The sequence below is a fragment of the Octopus bimaculoides genome, unplaced genomic scaffold (genome assembly GCF_046866305.1).
Source record: "Octopus bimaculoides isolate indiv1 unplaced genomic scaffold, ASM4686630v1 contig39, whole genome shotgun sequence".
Classification (NCBI taxonomy): Eukaryota; Metazoa; Mollusca; class Cephalopoda; order Octopoda; family Octopodidae; genus Octopus; species Octopus bimaculoides.
Window position 1 is genome coordinate 578,835 of NW_028315289.1, and position 23,554 is coordinate 602,388.

The following is a 23,554-nucleotide window of genomic DNA, read 5'->3' on the forward strand; positions in this document are numbered from 1 at the left end:
ATATATATATGTATGTATGTGCGTGTATATGTTTGTGTCTGTTCCCCAACATCGCATGACAACCGATGGTGGTGTGTATACGTCCCTGTAACTTAGCGGTTCGGCAAAAAGTGGACGATATAATAAGTGCCAGGCTTACAAAGAATAAGTCCTGATGAAAATAAATTGAATCCGCTGTTTTAATGCTTGTTAAAATTTACAGCTTGTGTAAATTAAAAAGAAAAAGAATGCTTACAGCACCTAGGGTTCCCAAGCGGTCACCCATCTAAGTACTAACTAGGCTCGATGTTGCTTAACTTCGGTGATCGGACGAGAACCGGTGCTTTCAACGTGATATGGCCGTAAACATCTATACAGTAAATTTTAATCTATTTATTCTATAAACTTATACTAAATCATTTTCATTTTTTAGAATGTATTTTTCTTTCTTTCACTTTGTATATAACTTGGCAATCCTTCGGTAAAAAGACATTATCTTTCATCTTCACTGTGCCATCTTAGCGATCTTTCTATAAAAAACAAATTATCGTTCACCTTCACAGTGCTGAACAGTTAAACGCTGGCAACAACACTTACTAATCATTCACATCATATACTACTACCTATACATTGCACACTTTAACGACTTATGAACTTTCCCTATTTTCCTTCTCACTCTTACGGTCATTTAAGTTTTTATTTGCTTGGCACCCGTTATACACGTTCATCTTTACCAGAAAACAATTCACATTTTGTGCGCCAGTGCTTTCGAAACAATGTTATTATATGCCGGTGTAATGACGTTATACGACCGTTATATCCATTGGGTCGGATATAAAATAGCACCAATTTATTTACAGATTATAACCAGCATTGATACTGATCGCGCAAATGAGAAATAATGAATATATGTGCGGCCGTATTTTTCGCTTTTAAGTTGCAAAAAAATAAATGTTAAAGCCTCAATTTCTATATAAATTGAAAGAAATCAAATGTTCTGAAAAATAAAATTGCGTTAGTATGATATTATAGAATAAATACATTAAAATTTACTTCTGTGATGTTTACGGCCATATCACGTTGAAAACACCGGTTCTCGTCCGATCACCGAAGTTAAGCAACATCGAGCCTAGTTAGTACTTAGATGGGTGACCGCTTGGGAACCCTAGGTGCTGTAAGCATTTTTTTTGCTTCTTTTAACATTTTTTAAAAAATTAATTTAAACAAATTGAATTTTGATAATGTAATATGATAAAAGAAAGTGGATTCGATTTACTTTCAATATGAAATACAGAAAGCATACGCAGATTAACCAAAATTCAGCGGGTGGGAACCTCTTGTGAGACTACTACTTATCCATGAAACATGTTGACAGTGATGATCGTGCAGCTGAAAAGTTTTCCCGTGAAGATATTGAAAATAGCTTTCATGTCATGTTCACTGTTGAACAACCATCAACCTGAGAGAACAGGAACAAATAGTGTAAAGCATTCTCTCCCATAATTCAAACGATTTGCATATTCTGTGACTCTATAAAGGGAGATAATAGTTGCGTTAGTTTCTAAAAAAATTCATATCCTTGTTCTGGGAACTGGCAGTGAACTATCTCTTTCAACCTCTGGCATTCGATATGTTTGTAGGGACTGGACCACTGAGCACGAACTTTTAGTCATTGTTTGCAGCTCTCCTTACCGAGGTGCCAGATGATGCCCGTTGGGATGCTTAACTTTTCCAACCACATGGTTCCGGGTTCAGTCCCACTGCGTGGCACCTTGGGCAAGTGTCTTCTACTATAGTCTCGGGACGACCAAAGCCTTATGAGTGGTTTTGGTAGACGGAAACTGAAAGACGCCCGTCGTATACATGTGTATACATGTGTATATATATATATATATATATATATATATATATATATATATATATGTATGTATGTGCGTGTATATGTTTGTGTCTGTTCCCCAACATCGCATGACAACCGATGGTGGTGTGTATACGTCCCTGTAACTTAGCGGTTCGGCAAAAAGTGGACGATATAATAAGTGCCAGGCTTACAAAGAATAAGTCCTGATGAAAATAAATTGAATCCGCTGTTTTAATGCTTGTTAAAAGTTACAGCTTGTGTAAATTAAAAAGAAAAAGAATGCTTACAGCACCTAGGGTTCCCAAGCGGTCACCCATCTAAGTACTAACTAGGCTCGATGTCGCTTAACTTCGGTGATCGGACGAGAACCGGTGCTTTCAACGTGATATGGCCGTAAACATCTATACAGTAAATTTTAATCTATTTATTCTATAAACTTATACTAAATCATTTTCATTTTTTAGAATGTATTTTTCTTTCTTTCACTTTGTATATAACTTGGCAATCCTTCGGTAAAAAGACATTATCTTTCATCTTCACAGTGCCATCTTAGCGATCTTTCTATAAAAAACAAATTATCGTTCACCTTCACAGTGCTGAACAGTTAAACGCTGGCAACAACACTTACTAATCATTCACATCATATACTACTACCTATACATTGCACACTTTAACGACTTATGAACTTTCCCTATTTTCCTTCTCATTCTTACGGTCATTTAAGTTTTTATTTGCTTGGCACCCGTTATACACGTTCATCTTTACCAGAAAACAATTCACATTTTGTGCGCCAGTGCTTTCGAAACAATGTTATTATATGCCGGTGTAATGACGTTATACGACCGTTATATCCATTGGGTCGGATATAAAATAGCACCAATTTATTTACAGATTATAACCAGCATTGATACTGATCGCGCAAATGAGAAATAATGAATATATGTGCGGCCGTATTTTTCGCTTTTAAGTTGCAAAAAAATAAATGTTAAAGCCTCAATTTCTATATAAATTGAAAGAAATCAAATGTTCTGAAAAATAAAATTGCGTTAGTATGATATTATAGAATAAATACATTAAAATTTACTGCTCTGATGTTTACGGCCATATCACGTTGAAAACACCGGTTCTCGTCCGATCACCGAAGTTAAGCAACATCGAGCCTAGTTAGTACTTAGATGGGTGACCGCTTGGGAACCCTAGGTGCTGTAAGCATTTTTTTGGCTTCTTTTAACATTTTTTTAAAAATTAATTTAAACAAATTGAATTTTGATAATGTAATATGATAAAAGAAAGTGGATTCGATTTACTTTCAATATGAAATACAGAAAGCATACGCAGATTAACCAAAATTCAGCGGGTGGGAACCTCTTGTAAGACTACTACTTATCCATGAAACTTGTTGACAGTGATGATCGTGCAGCTGAAAAGTTTTCCCGTGAAGATATTGAAAATAGCTTTCATGTCATGTTCACTGTTGAACAACCATCAACCTGAGAGAACAGGAACAAATAGTGTAAAGCATTCTCTCCCATAATTCAAACGATTTGCATATTCTGTGACTCTATAAAGGGAGATAATAGTTGCGTTAGTTTCTAAAAAAATTCATATGCTTGTTCTGGGAACTGGCAGTGAACTATCTCTTTCAACCTCTGGCATTCGATATGTTTGTAGGGACTGGACCACTAAGCACGAACTTTTAGTCATTGTTTGCAACTCGCCTTACCGAGGTGCCAGATGATGCCCGTTGGGATGCTTAACTTTTCCAACCACATGGTTCCGGGTTCAGACCCACTGCGTGGCACCTTGGGCAAGTGTCTTCTACTATAGTCTCGGGACGACCAAAGCCTTATGAGTGGTTTTGGTAGACGGAAACTGAAAGAAGCCCGTCGTATACATGTGTATACATGTGTATATATATATATATATATATATATATATATATATATATATATATGTATGTATGTGCGTGTATATGTTTGTGTCTGTTCCCCAACATCGCATGACAACCGATGGTGGTGTGTATACGTCCCTGTAACTTAGCGGTTCGGCAAAAAGTGGACGATATAATAAGTGCCAGGCTTACAAAGAATAAGTCCTGATGAAAATAAATTGAATCCGCTGTTTTAATGCTTGTTAAAATTTACAGCTTGTGTAAATTAAAAAGAAAAAGAATGCTTACAGCACCTAGGGTTCCCAAGCGGTCACCCATCTAAGTACTAACTAGGCTCGATGTTGCTTAACTTCGGTGATCGGACGAGAACCGGTGCTTTCAACGTGATATGGCCGTAAACATCTATACAGTAAATTTTAATCTATTTATTCTATAAACTTATACTAAATCATTTTCATTTTTTAGAATGTATTTTTCTTTCTTTCACTTTGTATATAACTTGGCAATCCTTCGGTAAAAAGACATTATCTTTCATCTTCACAGTGCCATCTTAGCGATCTTTCTATAAAAAACAAATTATCGTTCACCTTCACAGTGCTGAACAGTTAAACGCTGGCAACAACACTTACTAATCATTCACATCATATACTACTACCTATACATTGCACACTTTAACGACTTATGAACTTTCCCTATTTTCCTTCTCATTCTTACGGTCATTTAAGTTTTTATTTGCTTGGCACCCGTTATACACGTTCATCTTTACCAGAAAACAATTCACATTTTGTGCGCCAGTGCTTTCGAAACAATGTTATTATATGCCGGTGTAATGACGTTATACGACCGTTATATCCATTGGGTCGGATATAAAATAGCACCAATTTATTTACAGATTATAACCAGCATTGATACTGATCGCGCAAATGAGAAATAATGAATATATGTGCGGCCGTATTTTTCGCTTTTAAGTTGCAAAAAAATAAATGTTAAAGCCTCAATTTCTATATAAATTGAAAGAAATCAAATGTTCTGAAAAATAAAATTGCGTTAGTATGATATTATAGAATAAATACATTAAAATTTACTGCTCTGATGTTTACGGCCATATCACGTTGAAAACACCGGTTCTCGTCCGATCACCGAAGTTAAGCAACATCGAGCCTAGTTAGTACTTAGATGGGTGACCGCTTGGGAACCCTAGGTGCTGTAAGCATTTTTTTGGCTTCTTTTAACATTTTTTTAAAAATTAATTTAAACAAATTGAATTTTGATAATGTAATATGATAAAAGAAAGTGGATTCGATTTACTTTCAATATGAAATACAGAAAGCATACGCAGATTAACCAAAATTCAGCGGGTGGGAACCTCTTGTAAGACTACTACTTATCCATGAAACTTGTTGACAGTGATGATCGTGCAGCTGAAAAGTTTTCCCGTGAAGATATTGAAAATAGCTTTCATGTCATGTTCACTGTTGAACAACCATCAACCTGAGAGAACAGGAACAAATAGTGTAAAGCATTCTCTCCCATAATTCAAACGATTTGCATATTCTGTGACTCTATAAAGGGAGATAATAGTTGCGTTAGTTTCTAAAAAAATTCATATGCTTGTTCTGGGAACTGGCAGTGAACTATCTCTTTCAACCTCTGGCATTCGATATGTTTGTAGGGACTGGACCACTAAGCACGAACTTTTAGTCATTGTTTGCAACTCGCCTTACCGAGGTGCCAGATGATGCCCGTTGGGATGCTTAACTTTTCCAACCACATGGTTCCGGGTTCAGACCCACTGCGTGGCACCTTGGGCAAGTGTCTTCTACTATAGTCTCGGGACGACCAAAGCCTTATGAGTGGTTTTGGTAGACGGAAACTGAAAGAAGCCCGTCGTATACATGTGTATACATGTGTATATATATATATATATATATATATATATATATATGTATGTATGTGCGTGTATATGTTTGTGTCTGTTCCCCAACATCGCATGACAACCGATGGTGGTGTGTATACGTCCCTGTAACTTAGCGGTTCGGCAAAAAGTGGACGATATAATAAGTGCCAGGCTTACAAAGAATAAGTCCTGATGAAAATAAATTGAATCCGCTGTTTTAATGCTTGTTAAAATTTACAGCTTGTGTAAATTAAAAAGAAAAAGAATGCTTACAGCACCTAGGGTTCCCAAGCGGTCACCCATCTAAGTACTAACTAGGCTCGATGTTGCTTAACTTCGGTGATCGGACGAGAACCGGTGCTTTCAACGTGATATGGCCGTAAACATCTATACAGTAAATTTTAATCTATTTATTCTATAAACTTATACTAAATCATTTTCATTTTTTAGAATGTATTTTTCTTTCTTTCACTTTGTATATAACTTGGCAATCCTTCGGTAAAAAGACATTATCTTTCATCTTCACAGTGCCATCTTAGCGATCTTTCTATAAAAAACAAATTATCGTTCACCTTCACAGTGCTGAACAGTTAAACGCTGGCAACAACACTTACTAATCATTCACATCATATACTACTACCTATACATTGCACACTTTAACGACTTATTAACTTTCCCTATTTTCCTTCTCACTCTTACGGTCATTTAAGTTTTTATTTGCTTGGCACCCGTTATACACGTTCATCTTTACCAGAAAACAATTCACATTAAGTGCGCCAGTGCTTTCGAAACAATGTTATTATATGCCGGTGTAATGACGTTATACGACCGTTATATCCATTGGGTCGGATATAAAATAGCACCAATTTATTTACAGATTATAACCAGCATTGATACTGATCGCGCAAATGAGAAATAATGAATATATGTGCGGCCGTATTTTTCGCTTTTAAGTTGCAAAAAAATAAATGTTAAAGCCTCAATTTCTATATAAATTGAAAGAAATCAAATGTTCTGAAAAATAAAATTGCTTTAGTATGATATTATAGAATAAATACATTAAAATTTACTTCTCTGATGTTTACGGCCATATCACGTTGAAAACACCGGTTCTCGTCCGATCACCGAAGTTAAGCAACATCGAGCCTAGTTAGTACTTAGATGGAGGACCGCTTGGGAACCCTAGGTGCTGTAAGCATTTTTTTTGCTTCTTTTAACATTTTTTTAAAAATTAATTTAAACAAATTGAATTTTGACAATGTAATATGATAAAAGAAAGTGGATTCGATTTACTTTCAATATGAAATACAGAAAGCATACGCAGATTAACCAAAATTCAGCGGGTGGCAACCTCTTGTAAGACTACTACTTATCCATGAAACTTGTTGACAGTGATGATCGTGCAGCTGAAAAGTTTTCCCGTGAAGATATTGAAAATAGCTTTCATGTCATGTTCACTGTTGAACAACCATCAACCTGAGAGAACAGGAACAAATAGTGTAAAGCATTCTCTCCCATAATTCAAACGATTTGCATATTCTGTGACTCTATAAAGGGAGATAATAGTTGCGTTATTTTCTAAAAAATTCATATGCTTGTTCTGGGAACTGGCAGTGAACTATCTCTTTCAACCTCTGGCATTCGATATGTTTGTAGGGACTGGACCACTAAGCACGAACTTTTAGTCATTGTTTGCAACTCGCCTTACCGAGGTGCCAGATGATGCCCGTTGGGATGCTTAACTTTTCCAACCACATGGTTCCGGGTTCAGACCCACTGCGTGGCACCTTGGGCAAGTGTCTTCTACTATAGTCTCGGGACGACCAAAGCCTTATGAGTGGTTTTGGTAGACGGAAACTGAAAGAAGCCCGTCGTATACATGTGTATACATGTGTATATATATATATATATATATATATATATATATATATATGTATGTATGTGCGTGTATATGTTTGTGTCTGTTCCCCAACATCGCATGACAACCGATGGTGGTGTGTATACGTCCCTGTAACTTAGCGGTTCGGCAAAAAGTGGCCGATATAATAAGTGCCAGGCTTACAAAGAATAAGTCCTGATGAAAATAAATTGAATCCGCTGTTTTAATGCTTGTTAAAATTTACAGCTTGTGTAAATTAAAAAGAAAAAGAATGCTTACAGCACCTAGGGTTCCCAAGCGGTCACCCATCTAAGTACTAACTAGGCTCGATGTTGCTTAACTTCGGTGATCGGACGAGAACCGGTGCTTTCAACGTGATATGGCCGTAAACATCTATACAGTAAATTTTAATCTATTTATTCTATAAACTTATACTAAATCATTTTCATTTTTTAGAATGTAATTTTCTTTCTTTCACTTTGTATATAACTTGGCAATCCTTCGGTAAAAAGACATTATCTTTCATCTTCACAGTGCCATCTTAGCGATCTTTCTATAAAAAACAAATTATCGTTCACCTTCACAGTGCTGAACAGTTAAACGCTGGCAACAACACTTACTAATCATTCACATCATATACTACTACCTATACATTGCACACTTTAACGACTTATGAACTTTCCCTATTTTCCTTCTCACTCTTACGGTCATTTAAGTTTTTATTTGCTTGGCACCCGTTATACACGTTCATCTTTACCAGAAAACAATTCACATTTTGTGCGCCAGTGCTTTCGAAACAATGTTATTATATGCCGGTGTAATGACGTTATACGACCGTTATATCCATTGGGTCGGATATAAAATAGCACCAATTTATTTACAGATTATACCCAGCATTGATACTGATCGCGCAAATGAGAAATAATGAATATATGTGCGGCCGTATTTTTCGCTTTTAAGTTGCAAAAAAATAAATGTTAAAGCCTCAATTTCTATATAGATTGAAAGAAATCAAATGTTCTGAAAAATAAAATTGCTTTAGTATGATATTATAGAATAAATACATTAAAATTTACTTCTCTGATGTTTACGGCCATATCACGTTGAAAACACCGGTTCTCGTCCGATCACCGAAGTTAAGCAGCATCGAGCCTAGTTAGTACTTAGCTGGGTGACCGCTTGGGAACCCTAGGTGCTGTAAGCATTTTTTTTGCTTCTTTTAACATTTTTTTAAAAATTAATTTAAACAAATTGAATTTTTTACAATGTAATATGATAAAAGAAAGTGGATTCGATTTACTTTCAATATGAAATACAGAAAGCATACGCAGATTAACCAAAATTCAGCGGGTGGGAACCTCTTGTAAGACTACTACTTATCCATGAAACTTGTTGACAGTGATGATCGTGCAGCTGAAAAGTTTTCCCGTGAAGATATTGAAAATAGCTTTCATGTCATGTTCACTGTTGAACAACCATCAACCTGAGAGAACAGGAACAAATAGTGTAAAGCATTCTCTCCCATAATTCAAACGATTTGCATATTCTGTGACTCTATAAAGGGAGATAATAGTTGCGTTAGTTTCTAAAAAAATTCATATGCTTGTTCTGGGAACTGGCAGTGAACTATCTCTTTCAACCTCTGGCATTCGATATGTTTGTAGGGACTGGACCACTAAGCACGAACTTTTAGTCATTGTTTGCAACTCGCCTTACCGAGGTGCCAGATGATGCCCGTTGGGATGCTTAACTTTTCCAACCACATGGTTCCGGGTTCAGACCCACTGCGTGGCACCTTGGGCAAGTGTCTTCTACTATAGTCTCGGGACGACCAAAGCCTTATGAGTGGTTTTGGTAGACGGAAACTGAAAGAAGCCCGTCGTATACATGTGTATACATGTGTATATATATATATATATATATATATATATATGTATGTATGTGCGTGTATATGTTTGTGTCTGTTCCCCAACATCGCATGACAACCGATGGTGGTGTGTATACGTCCCTGTAACTTAGCGGTTCGGCAAAAAGTGGACGATATAATAAGTGCCAGGCTTACAAAGAATAAGTCCTGATGAAAATAAATTGAATCCGCTGTTTTAATGCTTGTTAAAATTTACAGCTTGTGTAAATTAAAAAGAAAAAGAATGCTTACAGCACCTAGGGTTCCCAAGCGGTCACCCATCTAAGTACTAACTAGGCTCGATGTTGCTTAACTTCGGTGATCGGACGAGAACCGGTGCTTTCAACGTGATATGGCCGTAAACATCAGAGAAGTAAATTTTAATCTATTTATTCTATAAACTTATACTAAATCATTTTCATTTTTTAGAATGTATTTTTCTTTCTTTCACTTTGTATATAACTTGGCAATCCTTCGGTAAAAAGACATTATCTTTCATCTTCACAGTGCCATCTTAGCGATCTTTCTATAAAAAACAAATTATCGTTCACCTTCACAGTGCTGAACAGTTAAACGCTGGCAACAACACTTACTAATCATTCACATCATATACTACTACCTATACATTGCACACTTTAACGACTTATGAACTTTCCTTATTTTCCTTCTCACTCTTACGGTCATTTAAGTTTTTATTTGCTTGGCACCCGTTATACACGTTCATCTTTACCAGAAAACAATTCACATTTTGTGCGCCAGTGCTTTCGAAACAATGTTATTATATGCCGGTGTAATGACGTTATACGACCGTTATATCCATTGGGTCGGATATAAAATAGCACCAATTTATTTACAGATTATACCCAGCATTGATACTGATCGCGCAAATGAGAAATAATGAATATATGTGCGGCCGTATTTTTCGCTTTTAAGTTGCAAAAAAATAAATGTTAAAGCCTCAATTTCTATATAAATTGAAAGAAATCAAATGTTCTGAAAAATAAAATTGCTTTAGTATGATATTATAGAATAAATACATTAAAATTTACATCTCTGATGTTTACGGCCATATCACGTTGAAAACACCGGTTCTCGTCCGATCACCGAAGTTAAGCAACATCGAGCCTAGTTAGTACTTAGATGGGTGACCGCTTGGGAACCCTAGGTGCTGTAAGCATTTTTTTGGCTTCTTTTAACATTTTTAAAAAAATTAATTTAAACAAATTGAATTTTGACAATGTAATATGATAAAAGAAAGTGGATTCGATTTACTTTCAATATGAAATACAGAAAGCATACGCAGATTAACCAAAATTCAGCGGGTGGGAACCTCTTGTAAGACTACTACTTATCCATGAAACTTGTTGACAGTGATGATCGTGCAGCTGAAAAGTTTTCCCGTGAAGATATTGAAAATAGCTTTCATGTCATGTTCACTGTTGAACAACCATCAACCTGAGAGAACAGGAACAAATAGTGTAAAGCATTCTCTCCCATAATTCAAACGATTTGCTTATTCTGTGACTCTATAAAGGGAGATAATAGTTGCGTTAGTTTCTAAAAAAATTCATATCCTTGTTCTGGGAACTGGCAGTGAACTATCTCTTTCAACCTCTGGCATTCGATATGTTTGTAGGGACTGGACCACTAAGCACGAACTTTTAGTCATTGTTTGCAACTCGCCTTACCGAGGTGCCAGATGATGCCCGTTGGGATGCTTAACTTTTCCAACCACATGGTTCCGGGTTCAGACCCACTGCGTGGCACCTTGGGCAAGTGTCGTCTACTATAGTCTCGGGACGACCAAAGCCTTATGAGTGGTTTTGGTAGACGGAAACTGAAAGAAGCCCGTCGTATACATGTGTATACATGTGTATATATATATATATATATATATATATATATATATATATATATATATATATATGTATGTATGTGCGTGTATATGTTTGTGTCTGTTCCCCAACATCGCATGACAACCGATGGTGGTGTGTATACGTCCCTGTAACTTAGCGGTTCGGCAAAAAGTGGACGATATAATAAGTGCCAGGCTTACAAAGAATAAGTCCTGATGAAAATAAATTGAATCCGCTGTTTTAATGCTTGTTAAAATTTACAGCTTGTGTAAATTAAAAAGAAAAAGAATGCTTACAGCACCTAGGGTTCCCAAGCGGTCACCCATCTAAGTACTAACTAGGCTCGATGTTGCTTAACTTCGGTGATCGGACGAGAACCGGTGCTTTCAACGTGATATGGCCGTAAACATCTATACAGTAAATTTTAATCTATTTATTCTATAAACTTATACTAAATCATTTTCATTTTTTAGAATGTATTTTTCTTTCTTTCACTTTGTATATAACTTGGCAATCCTTCGGTAAAAAGACATTATCTTTCATCTTCACAGTGCCATCTTAGCGATCTTTCTATAAAAAACAAATTATCGTTCACCTTCACAGTGCTGAACAGTTAAACGCTGGCAACAACACTTACTAATCATTCACATCATATACTACTACCTATACATTGCACACTTTAACGACTTATGAACTTTCCCTATTTTCCTTCTCACTCTTACGGTCATTTAAGTTTTTATTTGCTTGGCACCCGTTATACACGTTCATCTTTACCAGAAAACAATTCACATTTTGTGCGCCAGTGCTTTCGAAACAATGTTATTATATGCCGGTGTAATGACGTTATACGACCGTTATATCCATTGGGTCGGATATAAAATAGCACCAATTTATTTACAGATTATACCCAGCATTGATACTGATCGCGCAAATGAGAAATAATGAATATATGTGCGGCCGTATTTTTCGCTTTTAAGTTGCAAAAAAATAAATGTTAAAGCCTCAATTTCTATATAAATTGAAAGAAATCAAATGTTCTGAAAAATAAAATTGCGTTAGTATGATATTATAGAATAAATACATTAAAATTTACTTCTCTGATGTTTACGGCCATATCACGTTGAAAACACCGGTTCTCGTCCGATCACCGAAGTTAAGCAACATCGAGCCTAGTTAGTACTTAGATGGGTGACCGCTTGGGAACCCTAGGTGCTGTAAGCATTTTTTTTGCTTCTTTTAACATTTTTTTAAAAATTAATTTAAACAAATTGAATTTTTTACAATGTAATATGATAAAAGAAAGTGGATTCGATTTACTTTCAATATGAAATACAGAAAGCATACGCAGATTAACCAAAATTCAGCGGGTGGGAACCTCTTGTAAGACTACTACTTATCCATGAAACTTGTTGACAGTGATGATCGTGCAGCTGAAAAGTTTTCCCGTGAAGATATTGAAAATAGCTTTCATGTCATGTTCACTGTTGAACAACCATCAACCTGAGAGAACAGGAACAAATAGTGTAAAGCATTCTCTCCCATAATTCAAACGATTTGCATATTCTGTGACTCTATAAAGGGAGATAATAGTTGCGTTAGTTTCTAAAAAAATTCATATGCTTGTTCTGGGAACTGGCAGTGAACTATCTCTTTCAACCTCTGGCATTCGATATGTTTGTAGGGACTGGACCACTAAGCACGAACTTTTAGTCATTGTTTGCAACTCGCCTTACCGAGGTGCCAGATGATGCCCGTTGGGATGCTTAACTTTTCCAACCACATGGTTCCGGGTTCAGACCCACTGCGTGGCACCTTGGGCAAGTGTCTTCTACTATAGTCTCGGGACGACCAAAGCCTTATGAGTGGTTTTGGTAGACGGAAACTGAAAGAAGCCCGTCGTATACATGTGTATACATGTGTATATATATATATATATATATATATATATATATGTATGTATGTGCGTGTATATGTTTGTGTCTGTTCCCCAACATCGCATGACAACCGATGGTGGTGTGTATACGTCCCTGTAACTTAGCGGTTCGGCAAAAAGTGGACGATATAATAAGTGCCAGGCTTACAAAGAATAAGTCCTGATGAAAATAAATTGAATCCGCTGTTTTAATGCTTGTTAAAATTTACAGCTTGTGTAAATTAAAAAGAAAAAGAATGCTTACAGCACCTAGGGTTCCCAAGCGGTCACCCATCAAAGTACTAACTAGGCTCGATGTTGCTTAACTTCGGTGATCGGACGAGAACCGGTGCTTTCAACGTGATATGGCCGTAAACATCTATACAGTAAATTTTAATCTATTTATTCTATAAACTTATACTAAATCATTTTCATTTTTTAGAATGTATTTTTCTTTCTTTCACTTTGTATATAACTTGGCAATCCTTCGGTAAAAAGACATTATCTTTCATCTTCACAGTGCCATCTTAGCGATCTTTCTATAAAAAACAAATTATCGTTCACCTTCACAGTACTGAACAGTTAAACGCTGGCAACAACACTTACTAATCATTCACATCATATACTACTACCTATACATTGCACACTTTAACGACTTATTAACTTTCCCTATTTTCCTTCTCACTCTTACGGTCATTTAAGTTTTTATTTGCTTGGCACCCGCTATACACGTTCATCTTTACCAGAAAACAATTCACATTTTGTGCGCCAGTGCTTTCGAAACAATGTTATTATATGCCGGTGTAATGACGTTATACGACCGTTATATCCATTGGGTCGGATATAAAATAGCACCAATTTATTTACAGATTATACCCAGCATTGATACTGATCGCGCAAATGAGAAATAATGAATATATGTGCGGCCGTATTTTTCGCTTTTAAGTTGCAAAAAAATAAATGTTAAAGCCTCAATTTCTATATAAATTGAAAGAAATCAAATGTTCTGAAAAATAAAATTGCTTTAGTATGATATTATAGAATAAATACATTAAAATTTACTTCTCTGATGTTTACGGCCATATCACGTTGAAAACACCGGTTCTCGTCCGATCACCGAAGTTAAGCAACATCGAGCCTAGTTAGTACTTAGATGGGTGACCGCTTGGGAACCCTAGGTGCTGTAAGCATTTTTTTTGCTTCTTTTAAAACTTTTTTAAAAATTAATTTAAACAAATTGAATTTTGACAATATAATATGATAAAAGAAAGTGGATTCGATTTACTTTCAATATGAAATACAGACAGCATACGCAGATTAACCAAAATTCAGCGGGTGGGAACCTCTTGTAAGACTACTACTTATCCATGAAACTTGTTGACAGTGATGATCGTGCAGCTGAAAAGTTTTCCCGTGAAGATATTGAAAATAGCTTTCATGTCATGTTCACTGTTGAACAACCATCAACCTGAGAGAACAGGAACAAATAGTGTAAAGCATTCTCTCCCATAATTCAAACGATTTGCATATTCTGTGACTCTGTAAAGGGAGATAATAGTTGCGTTAGTTTCTAAAAAAATTCATATGCTTGTTCTGGGAACTGGCAGTGAACTATCTCTTTCAACCTCTGGCATTCGATATGTTTGTAGGGACTGGACCACTAAGCACGAACTTTTAGTCATTGTTTGCAACTCGCCTTACCGAGGTGCCAGATGATGCCCGTTGGGATGCTTAACTTTTCCAACCACATGGTTCCGGGTTCAGACCCACTGCGTGGCACCTTGGGCAAGTGTCTTCTACTATAGTCTCGGGACGACCAAAGCCTTATGAGTGGTTTTGGTAGACGGAAACTGAAAGAAGCCCGTCGTATACATGTGTATACATGTGTATATATATATATATATATATATATATATATATATATATATATATATATATATATGTATGTATGTGCGTGTATATGTTTGTGTCTGTTCCCCAACATCGCATGACAACCGATGGTGGTGTGTATACGTCCCTGTAACTTAGCGGTTCGGCAAAAAGTGGACGATATAATAAGTGCCAGGCTTACAAAGAATAAGTCCTGATGAAAATAAATTGAATCCGCTGTTTTAATGCTTGTTAAAATTTACAGCTTGTGTAAATTAAAAAGAAAAAGAATGCTTACAGCACCTAGGGTTCCCAAGCGGTCACCCATCTAAGTACTAACTAGGCTCGATGTTGCTTAACTTCGGTGATCGGACGAGAACCGGTGCTTTCAACATGATATGGCCGTAAACATCTATACAGTAAATTTTAATCTATTTATTCTATAAACTTATACTAAATCATTTTCATTTTTTAGAATGTATTTTTCTTTCTTTCACTTTGTATATAACTTGGCAATCCTTCGGTAAAAAGACATTATCTTTCATCTTCACAGTGCCATCTTAGCGATCTTTCTATAAAAAACAAATTATCGTTCACCTTCACAGTGCTGAACAGTTAAACGCTGGCAACAACACTTACTAATCATTCACATCATATACTACTACCTATACATTGCACACTTTAACGACTTATGAACTTTCCCTATTTTCCTTCTCACTCTTACGGTCATTTAAGTTTTTATTTGCTTGGCACCCGTTATACACGTTCATCTTTACCAGAAAACAATTCACATTTTGTGCGCCAGTGCTTTCGAAACAATGTTATTATATGCCGGTGTAATGACGTTATACGACCGTTATATCCATTGGGTCGGATATAAAATAGCACCAATTTATTTACAGATTATACCCAGCATTGATACTGATCGCGCAAATGAGAAATAATGAATATATGTGCGGCCGTATTTTTCGCTTTTAAGTTGCAAAAAAATAAATGTTAAAGCCTCAATTTCTATATAAATTGAAAGAAATCAAATGTTCTGAAAAATAAAATTGCTTTAGTATGATATTATAGAATAAATACATTAAAATTTACTTCTCTGATGTTTACGGCCATATCACGTTGAAAACACCGGTTCTCGTCCGATCACCGAAGTTGAGCAACATCGAGCCTAGTTAGTACTTAGATGGGTGACCGCTTGGGAACCCTAGGTGCTGTAAGCATTTTTTTGGCTTCTTTTAACATTTTTTAAAAAATTAATTTAAACAAATTGAATTTTGACAATGTAATATGATAAAAGAAAGTGGATTCGATTTACTTTCAATATGAAATACAGAAAGCATACGCAGATTAACCAAAATTCAGCGGGTGGGAACCTCTTGTAAGACTACTACTTATCCATGAAACTTGTTGACAGTGATGATCGTGCAGCTGAAAAGTTTTCCCGTGAAGATATTGAAAATAGCTTTCATGTCATGTTCACTGTTGAACAACCATCAACCTGAGAGAACAGGAACAAATAGTGTAAAGCATTCTCTCCCATAATTCAAACGATTTGCTTATTCTGTGACTCTATAAAGGGAGATAATAGTTGCGTTAGTTTCTAAAAAAATTCATATCCTTGTTCTGGGAACTGGCAGTGAACTATCTCTTTCAACCTCTGGCATTCGATATGTTTGTAGGGACTGGACCACTAAGCACGAACTTTTAGTCATTGTTTGCAACTCGCCTTACCGAGGTGCCAGATGATGCCCGTTGGGATGCTTAACTTTTCCAACCACATGGTTCCGGGTTCAGACCCACTGCGTGGCACCTTGGGCAAGTGTCTTCTACTATAGTCTCGGGACGACCAAAGCCTTATGAGTGGTTTTGGTAGACGGAAACTGAAAGAAGCCCGTCGTATACATGTGTATATATATATATATATATATATATATATATATATATATGTATGTATGTGCGTGTATATGTTTGTGTCTGTTCCCCAACATCGCATGACAACCGATGGTGGTGTGTATACGTCCCTGTAACTTAGCGGTTCGGCAAAAAGTGGACGATATAATAAGTGCCAGGCTTACAAAGAATAAGTCCTGATGAAAATAAATTGAATCCGCTGTTTTAATGCTTGTTAAAATTTACAGCTTGTGTAAATTAAAAAGAAAAAGAATGCTTACAGCACCTAGGGTTCCCAAGCGGTCACCCATCTAAGTTCTAACTAGGCTCGATGTTGCTTAACTTCGGTGATCGGACGAGAACCGGTGCTTTCAACGTGATATGGCCGTAAACATCTATACAGTAAATTTTAATCTATTTATTCTATAAACTTATACTAAATCATTTTCATTTTTTAGAATGTATTTTTCTTTCTTTCACTTTGTATATAACTTGGCAATCCTTCGGTAAAAAGACATTATCTTTCATCTTCACAGTGCCATCTTAGCGATCTTTCTATAAAAAACAAATTATCGTTCACCTTCACAGTGCTGAACAGTTAAACGCTGGCAACAACACTTACTAATCATTCACATCATATACTACTACCTATACATTGCACACTTTAACGACTTATGAACTTTCCCTATTTTCCTTCTCATTCTTACGGTCATTTAAGTTTTTATTTGCTTGGCACCCGTTATACACGTTCATCTTTACCAGAAAACAATTCACATTTTGTGCGCCAGTGCTTTCGAAACAATGTTATTATATGCCGGTGTAATGACGTTATACGACCGTTATATCCATTGGGTCGGATATAAAATAGCACCAATTTATTTACAGATTATAACCAGCATTGATACTGATCGCGCAAATGAGAAATAATGAATATATGTGCGGCCGTATTTTTCGCTTTTAAGTTGCAAAAAAATAAATGTTAAAGCCTCAATTTCTATATAAATTGAAAGAAATCAAATGTTCTGAAAAATAAAATTGCGTTAGTATGATATTATAGAATAAATACATTAAAATTTACTTCTCTGATGTTTACGGCCATATCACGTTGAAAACACCGGTTCTCGTCTGATCACCGAAGTTAAGCAACATCGAGCCTAGTTAGTACTTAGATGGGTGACCGCTTGGGAACCCTAGGTGCTGTAAGCATTTTTTTTGCTTCTTTTAACATTTTTTTAAAAATTAATTTAAACAAATTGAATTTTGATAATGTAATATGATAAAAGAAAGTGGATTCGATTTACTTTCAATATGAAATACAGAAAGCATACGCAGATTAACCAAAATTCAGCGGGTGGGAACCTCTTGTAAGACTACTACTTATCCATGAAACTTGTTGACAGTGATGATCGTGCAGCTGAAAAGTTTTCCCGTGAAGATATTGAAAATAGCTTTCATGTCATGTTCACTGTTGAACAACCATCAACCTGAGAGAACAGGAACAAATAATGTAAAGCATTCTCTCCCATAATTCAAACGATTTGCATATTCTGTGACTCTATAAAGGGAGATAATAGTTGCGTTAGTTTCTAAAAAAATTCATATGCTTGTTCTGGGAACTGGCAGTGAACTATCTCTTTCAACCTCTGGCATTCGATATGTTTGTAGGGACTGGACCACTAAGCACGAACTTTTAGTCATTGTTTGCAACTCGCCTTACCGAGGTTCCAGATGATGCCCGTTGGGATGCTTAACTTTTCCAACCACATGGTTCCGGGTTCAGACCCACTGCGTGGCACCTTGGGCAAGTGTCTTCTACTATAGTCTCGGGACGACCAAAGCCTTATGAGTGGTTTTGGTAGACGGAAACTGAAAGAAGCCCGTCGTATACATGTGTATACATGTTTATATATATATATATATATATATATATATATATATATATATATATATATATATATATATATGTATGTATGTGCGTGTATATGTTTGTGTCTGTTCCCCAACATCGCATGACAACCGATGGTGGTGTGTATACGTCCCTGTAACTTAGCGGTTCGGCAAAAAGTGGACGATATAATAAGTGCCAGGCTTACAAAGAATAAGTCCTGATGAAAATAAATTGAATCCGCTGTTTTAATGCTTGTTAAAATTTACAGCTTGTGTAAATTAAAAAGAAAAAGAATGCTTACAGCACCTAGGGTTCCCAAGCGGTCACCCATCTATGTACTAACTAGGCTCGATGTTGCTTAACTTCGGTGGTCGGACGAGAACCGGTGCTTTCAACGTGATATGGCCGTAAACATCTATACAGTAAATTTTAATCTATTTATTCTATAAACTTATACTAAATCATTTTCATTTTTTAGAATGTATTTTTCTTTCTTTCACTTTGTATATAACTTGGCAATCCTTCGGTAAAAAGACATTATCTTTCATCTTCACAGTGCCATCTTAGCGATCTTTCTATAAAAAACAAATTATCGTTCACCTTCACAGTGCTGAACAGTTAAACGCTGGCAACAACACTTACTAATCATTCACATCATATACTACTACCTATACATTGCACACTTTAACGACTTATTAACTTTCCCTATTTTCCTTCTCACTCTTACGGTCATTTAAGTTTTTATTTGCTTGGCACCCGTTATACACGTTCATCTTTACCAGAAAACAATTCACATTTTGTGCGCCAGTGCTTTCGAAACAATGTTATTATATGCCGGTGTAATGACGTTATACGACCGTTATATCCATTGGGTCGGATATTAAATAGCACCAATTTATTTACAGATTATAACCAGCATTGATACTGATCGCGCAAATGAGAAATAATGAATATATGTGCGGCCGTATTTTTCGCTTTTAAGTTGCAAAAAAATAAATGTTAAAGCCTCAATTTCTATATAAATTGAAAGAAATCAAATGTTCTGAAAAATAAAATTGCTTTAGTATGATATTATAGAATAAATACATTAAAATTTACTTCTCTGATGTTTACGGCCATATCACGTTGAAAACACCGGTTCTCGTCCGATCACCGAAGTTAAGCAACATCGAGCCTAGTTAGTACTTAGATGGGTGACCGCTTGGGAACCCTAGGTGCTGTAAGCATTTTTTTGGCTTCTTTTAACATTTTTTTAAAAATTAATTTAAACAAATTGAATTTTGACAATGTAATATGATAAAAGAAAGTGGATTCGATTTACTTTCAATATGAAATACAGAAAGCATACGCAGATTAACCAAAATTCAGCGGGTGGGAACCTCTTGTGAGACTACTACTTATCCATGAAACATGTTGACAGTGATGATCGTGCAGCTGAAAAGTTTTCCCGTGAAGATATTGAAAATAGCTTTCATGTCATGTTCACTGTTGAACAACCATCAACCTGAGAGAACAGGAACAAATAGTGTAAAGCATTCTCTCCCATAATTCAAACGATTTGCATATTCTGTGACTCTATAAAGGGAGATAATAGTTGCGTTAGTTTCTAAAAAAATTCATATCCTTGTTCTGGGAACTGGCAGTGAACTATCTCTTTCAACCTCTGGCATTCGATATGTTTGTAGGGACTGGACCACTAAGCACGAACTTTTAGTCATTGTTTGCAGCTCTCCTTACCGAGGTGCCAGATGATGCCCGTTGGGATGCTTAACTTTTCCAACCACATGGTTCCGGGTTCAGTCCCACTGCGTGGCACCTTGGGCAAGTGTCTTCTACTATAGTCTCGGGACGACCAAAGCCTTATGAGTGGTTTTGGTAGACGGAAACTGAAAGACGCCCGTCGTATACATGTGTATACATGTGTATATATATATATATATATATATATATATATATATATATATATATATGTATGTGCGTGTATATGTTTGTGTCTGTTCCCCAACATCGCATGACAACCGATGGTGGTGTGTATACGTCCCTGTAACTTAGCGGTTCGGCAAAAAGTGGACGATATAATAAGTGCCAGGCTTACAAAGAATAAGTCCTGATGAAAATAAATTGAATCCGCTGTTTTAATGCTTGTTAAAATTTACAGCTTGTGTAAATTAAAAAGAAAAAGAATGCTTACAGCACCTAGGGTTCCCAAGCGGTCACCCATCTAAGTACTAACTGGGCTCGATGTTGCTTAACTTCGGTGATCGGACGAGAACCGGTGCTTTCAACGTGATATGGACGTAAACATCTATACAGTAAATTTTAATCTATTTATTCTATAAACTTATACTAAATCATTTTCATTTTTTAGAATGTATTTTTCTTTCTTTCACTTTGTATATAACTTGGCAATCCTTCGGTAAAAAGACATTATCTTTCATCTTCACAGTGCCATCTTAGCGATCTTTCTATAAAAAACAAATTATCGTTCACCTTCACAGTGCTGAACAGTTAAACGCTGGCAACAACACTTACTAATCACTCACATCATATACTACTACCTATACATTGCACACTTTAACGACTTATGAACTTTCCCTATTTTCCTTCTCACTCTTACGGTCATTTAAGTTTTTATTTGCTTGGCACCCGTTATACACGTTCATCTTTACCAGAAAACAATTCACATTTTGTGCGCCAGTGCTTTCGAAACAATGTTATTATATGCCGGTGTAATGACGTTATACGACCGTTATATCCATTGGGTCGGATATAAAATAGCACCAATTTATTTACAGATTATAACCAGCATTGATACTGATCGCGCAAATGAGAAATAATGAATATATGTGCGGCCGTATTTTTCGCTTTTAAGTTGCAAAAAAATAAATATTAAAGCCTCAATTTCTATATAAATTGAAAGAAATCAAATGTTCTGAAAAATAAAATTGCTTTAGTATGATATTATAGAATAAATACATTAAAATTTACTTCTCTGATGTTTACGGCCATATCACGTTGAAAACACCGGTTCTCGTCCGATCACCGAAGTTAAGCAACATCGAGCCTAGTTAGTACTTAGATGGGTGACCGCTTGGGAACCCTAGGTGCTGTAAGCATTTTTTTGGCTTCTTTTAACATTTTTTTAAAAATTAATTTAAACAAATTGAATTTTGACAATGTAATATGATAAAAGAAAGTGGATTCGATTTACTTTCAATATGAAATACAGAAAGCATACGCAGATTAACCAAAATTCAGCGGGTGGGAACCTCTTGTAAGACTACTACTTATCCATGAAACTTGTTGACAGTGATGATCGTGCAGCTGAAAAGTTTTCCCGTGAAGATATTGAAAATAGCTTTCATGTCATGTTCACTGTTGAACAACCATCAACCTGAGAGAACAGGAACAAATAGTGTAAAGCATTCTCTCCCATAATTCAAACGATTTGCATATTCTGTGACTCTATAAAGGGAGATAATAGTTGCGTTAGTTTCTAAAAAAATTCATATGCTTGTTCTGGGAACTGGCAGTGAACTATCTCTTTCAACCTCTGGCATTCGATATGTTTGTAGGGACTGGACCACTAAGCACGAACTTTTAGTCATTGTTTGCAACTCGCCTTACCGAGGTGCCAGATGATGCCCGTTGGGATGCTTAACTTTTCCAACCACATGGTTCCGGATTCAGACCCACTGCGTGGCACCTTGGGCAAGTGTCTTCTACTATAGTCTCGGGACGACCAAAGCCTTATGAGTGGTTTTGGTAGACGGAAACTGAAAGAAGCCCGTCGTATACATGTGTATACATGTGTATATATATATATATATATATATATATATATATATATATATATATATATATATATATATATATATATATATATATATATATATATGTATGTATGTGCGTGTATATGTTTGTGTCTGTTCCCCAACATCGCATGACAACCGATGGTGGTGTGTATACGTCCCTGTAACTTAGCGGTTCGGCAAAAAGTGGACGATATAATAAGTGCCAGGCTTACAAAGAATAAGTCCTGATGAAAATAAATTGAATCCGCTGTTTTAATGCTTGTTAAAATTTACAGCTTGTGTAAATTAAAAAGAAAAAGAATGCTTACAGCACCTCGGGTTCCCAAGCGGTCACCCATCTAAGTACTAACTAGGCTCGATGTTGCTTAACTTCGGTGATCGGACGAGAACCGGTGCTTTCAACGTGATATGGACGTAAACATCTATACAGTAAATTTTAATCTATTTATTCTATAAACTTATACTAAATCATTTTCATTTTTTAGAATGTATTTTTCTTTCTTTCACTTTGTATATAACTTGGCAATCCTTCGGTAAAAAGACATTATCTTTCATCTTCACAGTGCCATCTTAGCGATCTTTCTATAAAAAACAAATTATCGTTCACCTTCACAGTACTGAACAGTTAAACGCTGGCAACAACACTTACTAATCATTCACATCATATACTACTACCTATACATTGCACACTTTAACGACTTATTAACTTTCCCTATTTTCCTTCTCAATCTTACGGTCATTTAAGTTTTTATTTGCTTGGCACCCGCTATACACGTTCATCTTTACCAGAAAACAATTCACATTTTGTGCGCCAGTGCTTTCGAAACAATGTTATTATATGCCGGTGTAATGACGTTATACGACCGTTATATCCATTGGGTCGGATATAAAATAGCACCAATTTATTT

The 23,554-nt window shown here is 35.9% G+C and overlaps 25 non-coding genes across 25 annotated transcripts; 12 read left to right on the plus strand and 13 right to left on the minus strand.

Annotated features, from left to right (window-relative positions):
- Nucleotides 1-228: 228 nt before the first annotated feature.
- LOC149129959 (5S ribosomal RNA) lies at nt 229-347 on the minus strand. Its single transcript, XR_016239937.1, has one exon. It is a non-coding gene; the product is annotated as a 5S ribosomal RNA (ribosomal RNA).
- A 694-nt stretch (nt 348-1,041) lies between these two features.
- On the plus strand, nt 1,042-1,160 carry LOC149129960 (5S ribosomal RNA). Its single transcript, XR_016239680.1, has one exon. It is a non-coding gene; the product is annotated as a 5S ribosomal RNA (ribosomal RNA).
- A 960-nt stretch (nt 1,161-2,120) lies between these two features.
- On the minus strand, nt 2,121-2,239 carry LOC149129961 (5S ribosomal RNA). Its single transcript, XR_016239999.1, has one exon. It is a non-coding gene; the product is annotated as a 5S ribosomal RNA (ribosomal RNA).
- A 694-nt stretch (nt 2,240-2,933) lies between these two features.
- Nucleotides 2,934-3,052, plus strand: LOC149129962 (5S ribosomal RNA). The gene has a single exon (XR_016239681.1). It is a non-coding gene; the product is annotated as a 5S ribosomal RNA (ribosomal RNA).
- A 960-nt stretch (nt 3,053-4,012) lies between these two features.
- On the minus strand, nt 4,013-4,131 carry LOC149129963 (5S ribosomal RNA). Its single transcript, XR_016239938.1, has one exon. It is a non-coding gene; the product is annotated as a 5S ribosomal RNA (ribosomal RNA).
- Nucleotides 4,132-4,825: 694 nt separating this feature from the next.
- On the plus strand, nt 4,826-4,944 carry LOC149129964 (5S ribosomal RNA). The gene has a single exon (XR_016239682.1). It is a non-coding gene; the product is annotated as a 5S ribosomal RNA (ribosomal RNA).
- Nucleotides 4,945-5,894: 950 nt separating this feature from the next.
- On the minus strand, nt 5,895-6,013 carry LOC149129965 (5S ribosomal RNA). Its single transcript, XR_016239939.1, has one exon. It is a non-coding gene; the product is annotated as a 5S ribosomal RNA (ribosomal RNA).
- A 694-nt stretch (nt 6,014-6,707) lies between these two features.
- LOC149129966 (5S ribosomal RNA) lies at nt 6,708-6,826 on the plus strand. The gene has a single exon (XR_016239357.1). It is a non-coding gene; the product is annotated as a 5S ribosomal RNA (ribosomal RNA).
- Nucleotides 6,827-7,779: 953 nt separating this feature from the next.
- LOC149129967 (5S ribosomal RNA) lies at nt 7,780-7,898 on the minus strand. The gene has a single exon (XR_016239940.1). It is a non-coding gene; the product is annotated as a 5S ribosomal RNA (ribosomal RNA).
- A 694-nt stretch (nt 7,899-8,592) lies between these two features.
- On the plus strand, nt 8,593-8,711 carry LOC149129968 (5S ribosomal RNA). The gene has a single exon (XR_016239294.1). It is a non-coding gene; the product is annotated as a 5S ribosomal RNA (ribosomal RNA).
- Nucleotides 8,712-9,658: 947 nt separating this feature from the next.
- LOC149129969 (5S ribosomal RNA) lies at nt 9,659-9,777 on the minus strand. The gene has a single exon (XR_016239941.1). It is a non-coding gene; the product is annotated as a 5S ribosomal RNA (ribosomal RNA).
- A 694-nt stretch (nt 9,778-10,471) lies between these two features.
- LOC149129970 (5S ribosomal RNA) lies at nt 10,472-10,590 on the plus strand. Its single transcript, XR_016239683.1, has one exon. It is a non-coding gene; the product is annotated as a 5S ribosomal RNA (ribosomal RNA).
- Nucleotides 10,591-11,558: 968 nt separating this feature from the next.
- On the minus strand, nt 11,559-11,677 carry LOC149129971 (5S ribosomal RNA). Its single transcript, XR_016239942.1, has one exon. It is a non-coding gene; the product is annotated as a 5S ribosomal RNA (ribosomal RNA).
- Nucleotides 11,678-12,371: 694 nt separating this feature from the next.
- Nucleotides 12,372-12,490, plus strand: LOC149129972 (5S ribosomal RNA). Its single transcript, XR_016239685.1, has one exon. It is a non-coding gene; the product is annotated as a 5S ribosomal RNA (ribosomal RNA).
- Nucleotides 12,491-13,439: 949 nt separating this feature from the next.
- On the minus strand, nt 13,440-13,558 carry LOC149129973 (5S ribosomal RNA). The gene has a single exon (XR_016239739.1). It is a non-coding gene; the product is annotated as a 5S ribosomal RNA (ribosomal RNA).
- Nucleotides 13,559-14,252: 694 nt separating this feature from the next.
- On the plus strand, nt 14,253-14,371 carry LOC149129974 (5S ribosomal RNA). The gene has a single exon (XR_016239686.1). It is a non-coding gene; the product is annotated as a 5S ribosomal RNA (ribosomal RNA).
- Nucleotides 14,372-15,341: 970 nt separating this feature from the next.
- Nucleotides 15,342-15,460, minus strand: LOC149129975 (5S ribosomal RNA). Its single transcript, XR_016239258.1, has one exon. It is a non-coding gene; the product is annotated as a 5S ribosomal RNA (ribosomal RNA).
- Nucleotides 15,461-16,154: 694 nt separating this feature from the next.
- On the plus strand, nt 16,155-16,273 carry LOC149129976 (5S ribosomal RNA). Its single transcript, XR_016239424.1, has one exon. It is a non-coding gene; the product is annotated as a 5S ribosomal RNA (ribosomal RNA).
- Nucleotides 16,274-17,217: 944 nt separating this feature from the next.
- LOC149129977 (5S ribosomal RNA) lies at nt 17,218-17,336 on the minus strand. The gene has a single exon (XR_016239502.1). It is a non-coding gene; the product is annotated as a 5S ribosomal RNA (ribosomal RNA).
- A 694-nt stretch (nt 17,337-18,030) lies between these two features.
- On the plus strand, nt 18,031-18,149 carry LOC149129978 (5S ribosomal RNA). The gene has a single exon (XR_016239994.1). It is a non-coding gene; the product is annotated as a 5S ribosomal RNA (ribosomal RNA).
- Nucleotides 18,150-19,125: 976 nt separating this feature from the next.
- On the minus strand, nt 19,126-19,244 carry LOC149129979 (5S ribosomal RNA). Its single transcript, XR_016239462.1, has one exon. It is a non-coding gene; the product is annotated as a 5S ribosomal RNA (ribosomal RNA).
- Nucleotides 19,245-19,938: 694 nt separating this feature from the next.
- Nucleotides 19,939-20,057, plus strand: LOC149129980 (5S ribosomal RNA). Its single transcript, XR_016239687.1, has one exon. It is a non-coding gene; the product is annotated as a 5S ribosomal RNA (ribosomal RNA).
- Nucleotides 20,058-21,015: 958 nt separating this feature from the next.
- On the minus strand, nt 21,016-21,134 carry LOC149129981 (5S ribosomal RNA). The gene has a single exon (XR_016239494.1). It is a non-coding gene; the product is annotated as a 5S ribosomal RNA (ribosomal RNA).
- A 694-nt stretch (nt 21,135-21,828) lies between these two features.
- On the plus strand, nt 21,829-21,947 carry LOC149129982 (5S ribosomal RNA). Its single transcript, XR_016239688.1, has one exon. It is a non-coding gene; the product is annotated as a 5S ribosomal RNA (ribosomal RNA).
- A 1,000-nt stretch (nt 21,948-22,947) lies between these two features.
- Nucleotides 22,948-23,066, minus strand: LOC149129983 (5S ribosomal RNA). The gene has a single exon (XR_016239537.1). It is a non-coding gene; the product is annotated as a 5S ribosomal RNA (ribosomal RNA).
- Nucleotides 23,067-23,554: the final 488 nt, after the last annotated feature.